At 41.6% G+C, this 12,139-nt stretch overlaps 1 pseudogene across 1 annotated transcript in view; it reads right to left on the bottom strand.

The window, feature by feature from the left end:
* LOC311127370 overlaps positions 1–12,139 on the bottom strand; it is a 367,179-nt pseudogene that overhangs the window by 91,649 nt on the left and 263,391 nt on the right. Inside the window, exons 19-25 of the transcript in view lie at positions 9,272–9,325; positions 9,143–9,187; positions 8,411–8,443; positions 5,466–5,504; positions 5,260–5,307; positions 3,949–3,984; positions 1,006–1,050 (exon numbers count right to left, since the gene is read on the bottom strand). The product of the transcript in view is annotated as an uncharacterized misc_RNA (transcript). The remainder of the gene's footprint in view (positions 1–1,005; positions 1,051–3,948; positions 3,985–5,259; positions 5,308–5,465; positions 5,505–8,410; positions 8,444–9,142; positions 9,188–9,271; positions 9,326–12,139) is intronic.

Below are 12,139 nucleotides of genomic sequence, written 5' to 3'. Positions count from 1 at the left end.
ATATTCGTCAAGAATCAATGGGTAAATATCAAGAATTGAAAAGACCAATGAACGATTTCCCAAATACCAGACTGTATGGCTAAAAACTATAGGGGGGGGGAACTCTTAAGAAGATTGCAGCAATCTTTTGGTGTTTGACCTGCTGTGAGAATTGCAGCAGTCTGACCCACAATGTGGCTGGTTTGGCAGTTTGACCATCCCCTTTGGGTATCAGAGGACAGTAGAGGGAATCAGGAGGTATTTCAGTGTTCTATAGTAGTTACATTGAACGACCCACTTACACTTACAGCCTCTAAAGTTTGATTTTCACCCCCAAGGGCTAGTCTTCCAAGAGTCCTTCGAAAACTAGCCCTCTCTGTAGACCAATATAAATTGCTCAAACTTCTGACCTGAGGTAATTAAGCACTTGTCATGCCATTTAGACCTAGCTCTTGTTCCTGGGGTGAGTTGCATTACCACTAGCTGCCCAGGGAACTTTAACTAGAACCGAAACCAACTACAGGTGCACTAAAGGGGTATCTGAGTACTTGGTACACAATGTAATACATCCTGTTTCCTGTGTCAATCCAAACAGTTTGCTTCTACCAATAAGTATAATGGCTGAGGATCATATAGCTTCTGTCTTTGGGTATTGTCTGGTGATAGAGACTCTTTGTTCTCTGGTGATAGAGACTATTTGTTCTCTGGTGATAGAGACTCTTTGTTCTTTGGTGATAGAGACTATTTGTTCTCTGGTGATAGAAACTCTTTGTTCTCTGGTGATAGAAACTATTTGTCCTCTGGTGATAAAAACTATTTGTTCTCTGGTGATAGAAACTCTTTGTCCTCTGGTGATAGAAACTCTTTGTTCTCTGGTGATAGAAACTCTTTGTTCTCTGGTGATAGAAACTATTTGTCCTCTGGTGATAGAAACTCTTTGTTCTCTGGTGATAGAAACTATTTGTCCTCTGGTGATAGAAACTCTTTGTTCTCTGGTGATAGTTTCATTATCTCTGGGGTATGTACCTCTGGGCCGGGCTCTCCCTTTGGACCTGGTAGTCCTAGGCTTCCCTTTAAACCAGCAATGAAAGGAGGGAGAGGGGGGGGGGGGGGGGGAGAGGGAGATGGTGAAAAAGAGCGAGATAGGGATAGAGAAAGAGAGGTGAGGGGGTAGATGGGAAGGAGAGTGAGAGAGAGAGAGAGAGAGAGAGAGAGAGAGAGAGAGAGAGAGAGAGAGAGAGAGAGAGAGAGAGAGAGAGAGAGAGAGAGAGAGAGAGAGAGAGAGAGAGAGAGAGAGAAAGAAAGACAGACAGAAAGAGAGAGAAGACAAAGGGGAGATATATATTAGATTTGGTTTTCTACACAATTACTCCAGAACATTCATTATTGAGTGAGACCCTGAGAAGATCAAATCTGGCTTCGAGAGGGGTGAGGAAACATACCACACAGAGCATTTCAACCTGACTTTATAGAACTCTCTTTTCAGTAAGGGTTTATATGTAAACATACTGTAAAACATATTACTTTTTAAATATAATTTCTTTGTGTTCTGGGATCCTATTCAATTCCAGGCTGCTCATATACAGTGGGGGAAAAAAGTATTTAGTCAGCCACCAATTGTGCAAGTTCTCCCACTTAAAAATATGAGAGAGGCCTGTAATTTTCATCATAGGTACACGTCAACAATGACAGACAAAATGAGAAAATAAAATCCAGAAAATCACATTGTAGGTGGAAAATAAGTATTTGGTCAATAACAAAAGTTTCTCAATACTTTGTTATATACCCTTTGTTGGCAATGACACAGGTCAAACGTTTTCTGTAAGTCTTCACAAGGTTTTCACACACTGTTGCTGGTATTTTGGCCCATTCCTCCATGCAGATCTCCTCTAGAGCAGTGATGTTTTGGGGCTGTCGCTGGGCAACATGGACTTTCAACTCCCTTCAAAGATTTTCTATGGGGTTGAGATCTGGAGACTGGCTAGGCCACTCCAGGACCTTGAAATGCTTCTTACGAAGCCACTCCTTCGTTGCCCGGGCGGTGTGTTTGGGATCATTGTCATGCTGAAAGACCCAGCCACGTTTCATCTTCAATGTCCTTGCTGATGGAAGGAGGTTTTCACTCAAAATCTCACGATACATGGCCCCATTCATTCTTTCCTTTACATGGATCAGTCGTCCTGGTCCCTTTGCAGAAAAACAGCCCCAAAGCATGATGTTTCCACCCCCATGCTTCACAGTAGGTATGGTGTTCTTTGGATGCAACTCAGCATTCTTTGTCCTCCAAACACGACGAGTTGAGTTTTTACCAAAAAGTTATATTTTGGTTTCATCTGACCATATGAGATTCTCCCAATCCTCTTCTGGATCATCCAAATGCACTCTAGCAAACTTCAGACGGGCCTGGACATGTACTGGCTTAAGCAGGGGGACACGTCTGGCACTGCAGGATTTGAGTCCCTGGCGGCGTAGTGTGTTACTGATGGTAGGCTTTGTTACTTTGGTCCCAGCTCTCTGCAGGTCATTCACTAGGTCCCCCCGTGTGGTTCTGGGATTTTTGCTCACCGTTCTTGTGATAATTTTGACCCCACGGGGTGAGATCTTGCGTGGAGCCCCAGATCGAGGGAGATTATCAGTGGTCTTGTATGTCTTCCATTTCCTAATAATTGCTCCCACAGTTGATTTCTTCAAACCAAGCTGCTTACCTATTGCAGATTCAGTCTTCCCAGCCTGGTGCAGGTCTACAATTTTGTTTCTGGTGTCCTTTGACAGCTCTTTGGTCTTGGCCATAGTGGAGTTTGGAGTGTGACTGTTTGAGGTTGTGGACAGGTGTCTTTTATACTGATAACAAGTTCAAACAGGTGCCATTAATACAGGTAACTCTCCTGAGTGGCGCAGTGGTCTAAGGCACTGCATCGCAGTGCTAGCTGTGCCACTAGTGATCCTGGTTCGAATCCAGGCTCTGTCGCAGCCGGCCGCGACCGGGAGACTCATGGGCAGCGCACAATTGGCCTAGCGTTGTCCAGGGTAGGGGAGGGAATGGTCGGCAGGGATGTAGCTCAGTTGATAGAGCATGGTTGTGGGTTCAATTCCCACAGGGGACCAGTATGAAAAAATATATATGTGTACTAACTGTAAGTCGCTCTGGATAAGAGCGTCTGCTAAATGACTAAAATGAAATGAATGAGTGGAGGACAGAGGAGCCTCTTAAAGAAGAAGTTACAGGTCTGTGAGAGCCAGAAATCTTGCTTGTTTGTAGGTGACCAAATACTTATTTTCCACCATAATTTGCAAATAAATTCATAAAAAATCCTACAATGTGATTTTCTGGATTTTTTTTTCTCAATTTGTCTGGCATAGTTGACGTGTACCTATGATGAAAATTACAGGCCTCTCTCATCTTTTTAAGTGGGAGAACTTGCACAATTGGTGGCTGACTAAATACTTTTTTTCCCCACTGCGTCATGTGTATATCTGTTATTGTATTTCATTATGTACTTAACAACTACCAGTTTAATAACCAAACCCAATACAGTCCTCAGATCAGTGTAGATAACCAAACCCAATGTTTTCACATTTACATTTTAGTCATTTAGCAGACGCTCTTATCCAGAGCGACTTACAGTTGCTTTAGTGAGTGCATACATTTTCATACTGGCCCCCCGTGGGAATCGAACCCACAACCCTGGCGTTGCAAGCGCCATGCTCTACCAACTGAGCTACACGGTTATACAGGTTATACAGTACTCAGATCAGTGTAGATAACCAAACCCAATGTCAAAGGTTATACAGTACTCAGATCAGTGTAAATAACCAAACCCAATGTCAAAGGTTATACAGTACTCAGATCAGTGTAGATAACCAAACCCAATGTCAAAGGTTATACAGTACTCAGATCAGTGTAGATGAGGCCTTTACAATTTATTTAATGCTTGTCCTTCATCTAACTACTTAGAATGAACTGGTTACCTTCAAACCAAGTGGTCCTTGGAATCCTCTTTGGCCCTGGAGAAAAGGATCATACAAACCGTTATCATCATCCTAGAAATCCGATGTCTTTACACAAGAGACACACAATAGCAGTGGTGTAAAGTACTTAAGTAAACATACCTTAAAGTATTACTTAAGAACTTTTTTGGGGGTATCTGTACTTTACTTTACTATTTATATTTTTGACAACTTTTACTTCGCTACATTCCTAAAGAAAATAATGTACTTTTTACTCCATACATTTTCCCTGACACCCAAAGTACTCGTTACATTTTTAATGCTTAGCGTGACAGGAAAATGGTCCAATTCAGCACTTATCAAGAGAACATTCCTGGTCATCCCTAGTGCCTCTGATCTGGCGGACTCACTAAACACAAATGGTTTGTTGATGATGTCTGAATGTTGGATTGTGACCCTGGCTATCCATAAATAAAAAAGACAAGAACATTGTGCCGTCTGGTTTGCTTAATACAAGGAATTTGAAATGATTTTCTACTTTTACTTTAGATACTTAATAATATTTTTTCGAATAACATTTACTTTTGATACTTCAGTTTATTTAAAACCAAATACTTTTAGATTTTTACTCAAGTAGTATTTTACTGGGTGACTTTCACTTTTACTTTACTTGAGTCATTTTCTATTAAGGTATCTTTACTTTTACTCAAGTACGACAGTTTAGTACTTTTTCCACCACTGTACAATAGTAGCCAATAGTTGGTCCAACTCAGACTCACTTTGAAAAGCTATTACACTTGTTCTAAACAGCATTTCAATCTAAACCACGTAGCTGTTGATGATGTGTGGCACAATAAAGTTTGACCTCCTTTGAATTTCGTTTTTTCATATTTGATTCTTTGACAACAGCTCTTTCAGATATGTTTTTGTGTGTATCCCAAATGGCACCCTATTCCCTAACACAGTGCACACACACACACACACACACACACACACACACACACACACACACACACACACACACACACACACACACACACACACACACACACACACACACACACACACACACACACACACACACACACACACACACACACATACATACGCACGCACTGTTTCTTTGTGCTGTGAACATCAATATATTAGTCTTTGTCTGATCTGGACCCAAAAACACAAAGCATATCAGAGTACTGATCTAGGATCAGTTTAGCTATTTAGGTCATCATGAAATAGATGAAATGGACAGTGGGGAGCTGATTTTTTATACGGGTTAATTATATACAAATCCTATGAACACAGTGAGCAGGATGGCATGTATCCTGTCCTTACCGGATCACCCATTTCTCCTTTCTGGCCCTTTTCTCCTGCTTCAGCCTCCTAAAATAAAAATAAAAATAAGGTCATTATGAAATGCGGAACATTTTATATAAAATAACTTTCATTATGATAACGCAAAATATAGAGTTACCAGTGAGAGCACTACTCCCATTAGGACTGACTAGAACATAAGTTAAAGATAGGATGTTTATGCTTACAGAGCCAGACAGATGTCTCAGTCCATGAGCTGTCATCACCTGGATCGAAAGGATAGAAGATAGAAAAATGAGCTGTCTTTTTGATTGTCACTCTTTCGGTAGGTAAGATGGACCCCCCTAACCTCCCTTATTGAATGCACTTGGCTCTGCACATGGCTCTGCACTTGGCTATGATCAGAACTGCAGTTTGGGTTGTCAAAGTTAAACTAAAGGAGTATTTTAAGAGAGAAAAGGAGGGGAGGAGTGTTTTCTGTGACACTAAAGATGAGTGCCAGTCTGTGACCAGACCCTCTTCCACTAGACTAGCACCTCTGCTAGTGTGTCCCAAATGGCACCATATTCTCAATAAAGTGGGGTAAATAGTACCATAGGGCTCTGGTCAAAAGTAGTGCACTATGTAGGGAATAGGGTGCCATTTGGGATGTATGTCCCAGAATCGGCCAATCATCATTGTGGGGATACAAAGCCCACCTGTGGAGCAGTCCTCCAGCCAGGGTATGGATCGTTAAATGCCAAGTGTATATCCCAAATGGCATCCTATCCGCTTTATAGTGCACTATTTTTGAGCAGTGTCCATAGGGCTCTGGTCAAAAGTAATGCACTATATAGGGAATAGGGTGCCATTTGGGATGCATGCCCACAGTAATGGAAAGAAACTTTTCAAGCTGTAAAATGATGTCCTGAGCTTTCCCATGATGTTGTACCACAATTGTAGTCTGGAAACCTGCAATTCAGTGTACATATGTTTTGGTTTGGCTTCAAGTTCAACATCTTAGACTGCCTCCAAAAGCTAGCAAAAAAAATATATTTTTCTATTGAACAAGTTTGTCAATTTGTTCTAACCCTGTTCCTTGTCTTCCTATTCTTCTGTGTGTGTCTGGTCAAGCCGGGCCATTTTAGTGAAAATACGTTTTGTTTTGGCTTTCATTTCAAGATCTCAGACTGACATAAATATCTATTTACAAGTTTGCCAATTTGTTGTAATCTTTTAGCCTTCTGCTCTTGTCCATAGCCTGTAAAATGATGTCCTGATCTTTCCTGTGATGTTGTACAACAAGTTAATTGTGGAAATAAGCCTTTTATTGCTTCAAGTTCCAAATATCAGTCTGTCTCCTAAAGCTTGTCAATTTGTTCTAATCTTGTCTCTTATATCTGTAGCCTTCAGTCAGTGTCTGGTCAAGGGCGATGTGTGGGCTGTCTGTGGGTCATGGAGGGTCATGCATGCCTATAACCCTGCCTGGTGGTTCCTCCTCTGCACTAATGAACAGGAAGGAGGGTAATGGTCTGAACCCTGGCTTCTGCAGAGTCAGGGAATTAAACGCTTTATAGCAGAAAGGATCCCAATACGTCCCAAATGACACTCTATTCCCTACATAGTGCACTACTTTTGACTTGTTGCTATTTGGGACGCATCCATGATCTGTTACTGGGAAGTGGAAAACTAAACGTTCCTTTAAGTGAGATTGGAGCTAAATATTCAAACAAGACCCATTTATGAATTGATAAATGACTTTTATGAACTACTGAAATCTAAATGAACGTACTCCGAAGCCACTAATGTAGACCAGAGAGGATTGGATAGATGGATGGAGGCAATATGGGGACATTTCCACCCAGCCAATCAGAAGGCAAGATTAAGCTATTACCATAAAGAGTATAGCTACTTATCCAATCCACTCAGATATAGTGTGTCTGTAGGGAGTAGGGGCTAGGGGGTGATTTGGCATTCGACAATTGGCATAGTTGATTTGGCATTCAAAAACCGTTTGGGAGCCACATGATTAATTGATTGACTGAATGTATTTGATAATTATAAGTAGAAGGCTGCCCCAGCCGGAGACAACATTACATGATAACATACTGGACTTTGGGTGTTCCAACCAAACCTCAGAAGACTGTAGGCCTAAAATAGCAACATAATTGACCATTTTAAATCATTTTGCTCCCTTATCGCTTCAATCTTAAACATCTATTTCAAAATGTAATCCAGTCCAGTTAATTGAGTCCGATTAAGTGGTCCTAATAAAACTTCTTACACAAATAATTGCAAGGAAAGAAAAAGCTTTATAGCCATTAAGGGGGACTCATTACCTGCCATTGTTAAATTGTAAATTAAACGTTTAAGAACAAGTGGACCTGACTCCAGCTGAGATAAGGGATTCATATTAAATGGCACCCTATTGCCTATTTAGTGCACTACTTTTGACCAGGGCCCACAGGGTGCCATTTGGGACACACCCAGTGAAAGAAATCAGTGGTTGGAGCATGCGTGTTCCAAAGTAGGGCACTATGTAGGGAATAAGGTGCCATTTGGGATGCAGACAGAGTGAAATATAGTAGTCGTTGGAGAATTAGTTCATTAGTGCAGAGGGAATATTTGTTCAGCGTGTGGTGATGGAAAGTTGGCTCATTTCCACTTGGATCACCGGCTATTAAGAAATCAGGAGGTTGAATTAAGAACCGACAGATCTCAGATGAGTCTGGGAACAGTCTGTTGTTCTCACAATTATTTAGAGTCTGGATTGTCTACCAAAAGTATGGCTGTCCATTACGGTCAACATAATATCCTTTTTATATATCGTGTTGACAGGCCCCAGTAAAGGTATGGCTGTCCATTACGATTACATAGTCAGGTACTGCACGTATAGATTCAGGATTGTCTTTGAGGGATCAGAGGAGACAGAGCATGGATTGCAGGTACTCTCAGATCTGAAAACATGTAGCCCAAAACATTGTGACTGTGGAGCATGAATAATGTACTGGACTAACACATACTGTAGAGTCCAGGCTAGTCTTGTTTACACCCCTCAGGTACTCCTCTCTCCAATAACTCAAAAAGGAACTACAGTACATAACTTTAAAACAGTCTCTTAAATAACATCAGTTTATGTCTCAGTCATAAACAGTCACATGAAATATTAAAGCCACAACAATGCACTCCTCACCGGTCCTGGCGGTCCTCTTAGGCCTTCTTCACCCTGATAAGAGAACACAAAGACAACATAGAGAAACCACATGACGTGCTACTGTATAGACATGCCTCAAAACCTCAGGCTGATATTGATCTATTCTTTAGGAAGAATCCAGAACCCGTGGTTTACAGCGCATAGTAAAATCTCCCCCACTACCCAAGCTTCTGTAGTATCTGCCCTACCTCCCCTCTCTCATTGCTTCAGTCATAACCAACAGTAGCATTCATTCAAACACTATTTACATGTTCTGAATTGGGTTAGGGAGGTTGGTACACTGATGTACTGTAGTGGGTTAAACAAGGGGGCCTCTGGGATGAAAGAACAGAATGTGAGTCACATGGTGTGTGTGTGTGTGTGTGTGTGTGTGTGTGTGTGTGTGTGTGTGTGTGTGTATGTGTGTATGTGCGTGTGACAATTAACAATGATGAAATATCGTTATTAGAGCGTTCATTTGCTGCCAGATTTAGACTTAAATGAATACAGGAAAGATAAATAGATCAGGGGAATCAGATTTGGGCTTAGACACATACACACACACACACACACATACACACACACACACACACACACACACACACACACACACACACACACACACACACACACACACACACACACACACACACACACACACACACACACACACACACACATACCCACACACATACACATAAACACACACACACACCATGTGATGTGACTCACCTTTTGTCCTTTCATCCCAGAGGCCCCATCTCCACCTGGCTGACCCTGAGGTAGAAGGCCAAAGGTGAAAGGTTAGAGTTCACTGAAGGGAAGGGAATGAAGCGTGTGCTGTGTGTGTGTGTTACATACCGGATATCCTTGATCTCCTTTGTCTCCTGGGACGCCAGAGTCACCCTTCACCCCCTGGATGAGAACAGAGAGAGAGAGAGGAGAAAGGAGAGAGAGAGAGAGAGAGAGAGAGGAGAGAGAGAGAGAGAGAGAGAGAGAGAGAGAGAGAGAGAGAGAGAGAGAGAGAGAGAGAGAGAGAGAGAGAGAGAGAGAGAGAGAGAGAGAGAGAGAGAGAGAGAGAGTCAATGACTCAATTTGCATGAGGGTCTGCTATACAAATTTATGGAAAGTGGGGTTGGGGGAAAAACATACGACATTATAAAATCCATGTACACAAACAAGAAGTGTGCGGTTAAAATTGGCAAAAAACACACACATTTCTTTCCACAGGGCTGTGAGGTGAGACAGGGATGCAGTTTAAGCCCCACCCTCTTCAACATACATATCAACAAATTGGCGAAGGCACTAGAACAGTCTGCAGCACCCGGCCTCACCCTACTAGAATCTGAAGTCAAATGTCTACTGTTTGCTGATGATCTGGTGCTTCTGTCACCAACCAAGGAGGGCCTACAGCAGCACCTAGATCTTTTGCAAAGATTCTGTCAGACCTGGGCCCTGACAGTAAATCTGGTGTTCCAAAAAAGGTCCAGTTGCCAGGACCACAAATACAAATTCCATCTAGACACCGTTGCCCAAGAGCACACAAAAAACTATACATACCTCGGCCTAAACATCAGCGCCACAGGTAACTTCCACAAAGCTGTGAACGATCTGAGAGACAAGGTAAGAAGGGCCTTCTATGCCATCAAAAGGAACATAAAATTCTACATACCAATTAGGATCTGGCTAAAAATACTTGAATCAGTTATAGAACCCATTGCCCTTTATGGTTTTGAGGTCTGAGGTCCGCTCACCATCAAGAATTCACAAAATGGGACAAACACCAAATTGAGACTCTGCATGCAGAATTCTGCAAAAACATCCTCAGTGTACAACATAAAACACCAAATAATGCATGCAGAGCAGAATTAGGCCGATATCCGCTAATTATCAAAATCCAGAAAAGAGCCATTAAATTCTATAACCACTTAAAAGGAAGCGATTCCCAAACCTTCCATAACAAAGCCATCACCTACAGAGAGATGAACTTGGAGAAGAGTCCCCTAAGTAAGCTGGTCCAGGGGCTCTGTTCACAAACACAAACAGACCCCACAGAGCCACAGGACAACAACAACAACACAATTAGACCCAACCAAATCACGAGAAAACAAAAACAGAATTACTTGACACATTGGAAAGAATTTACAAAAAAAACAGAGCAAACTAGAATGCTATTTGGCCCAAAACAGAGAGTACACAGTCGCAGAATACCTGACCACTGTGACTGACCCACACTTAAGGAAAGCTTTGACTATGTACAGACTCAGTGAGCATAGCCTTGCTATTGAGAAAGGCCGCCGTAGGTAGACCTGGTTCTCAAGAGAAGACAGGCTATGTGCACACTGCCCACAAAATGAGGTGGAAAATGAGCTGCACTTCCTAACCTCCTGCCAAATGTATGACCATATTAGAGACACATATTTCCCTCAGATTACAGAGATCCACAAAGATTTCTAAAACAAACCCAATTTTGATAAACTCCCTTATCTACTGGGTGAAATACCACAGTGTGCCATCATAGCTGCAAGATTTGTGAACTGTTGCCACAAGAAAAGGGCAACCAGTGAAGAACAAACACCATTATAAATACAACCCATATTTATGTTTATTTATTTTCCCATTTGTACTTTAACTATTTGCACATTGTTATAACACTGTGTATATATATATATATATATATATATATATATATATATATATAACATGACATTTGAAATGTCTTTATTATTTTGGAACTTCTGAGTGTAATGTTTACGGTTAGTATTTATTGTTTATTTCACTTTTGTTTACTATCTACTTCACTTGCTTTGGCAATGTTAACACACGTTTCCCATGCCAATAAAGCCCTTAAATTGAAATTGAATTGAGAGGGAGAGAGAGGGAGAGGAAGAGAGGATGTATGGGAACATACAAGACAAGTATAACATGATTGACAGCATAGAGAAGAGATGAGATTGTTGTGTGTGTGACCGTGTGTGAGTGTGTGTTGTGTCTGTGTGTGAGTTTGTGTGTCTGTGAACATGACCCCTTTTAATGTCCTAAGGCTCATACAGTACATGCTTATAACCAGTAATACATCATGTTGGTTGTATCATTGTAGATGCTGAGTCTATGGGTCAACTGTGAGAATGGACTATAAAGCCCTGTTGCACTGCAGCAGTGTTCCTGAACCAACCAGGTCCTGATCTCGTCATTCTCCTTTCCACCAATAGATGGCACTTGATGACAGCAGATCAACTCTTCAGTTCTCTTTCATTCAGCAGTTTTCTCCTTCTTTAATGTGTGCCAGTACCACCCAGGGAGTGTGAGTGGACTCAGGCTTATTCATGAGGCATAGAAATGACGGGTGGGCGTCTGCGCTCTTTAAAGGTTCTTTATATCTGTAAAATAGGAACCTTGTAGCAGTAGGGACAGGAAATCAGCAGAAGGCAAGAGAAGTTAAAGTGCTCAACTGCACTTGTCTCTTCCTACTAGCACTGACTTTTGCCGATAACTTATTTGTTGAGGAAAAATGTACTTACTACGACTGTGATATGTTGGTGTCCCACCTTGCTATCTTAAGATGAATGCACTAACTGTAAGTCGCCCTGGATAAGAGTGTCTGCGAAATGACTCAAATCAAAAATAAACAAAAAATGCTCAGTGTAGATTTATTTACAGGTCTTGGTGATCGAGCGGTGAATGTGTCATATAATTCAAACTATATACGGCAACAGTCCAAAAGAAATA

Source organism: Coregonus lavaretus, assembly GCF_964263955.1.
Source record: "Coregonus lavaretus genome assembly, chromosome: 1".
NCBI classification, from domain to species: Eukaryota; Metazoa; Chordata; class Actinopteri; order Salmoniformes; family Salmonidae; genus Coregonus; species Coregonus lavaretus.
The sequence above is the reverse complement of the archived record's forward strand: the minus strand, read 5'-3'. Positions and strand labels throughout refer to the sequence as shown.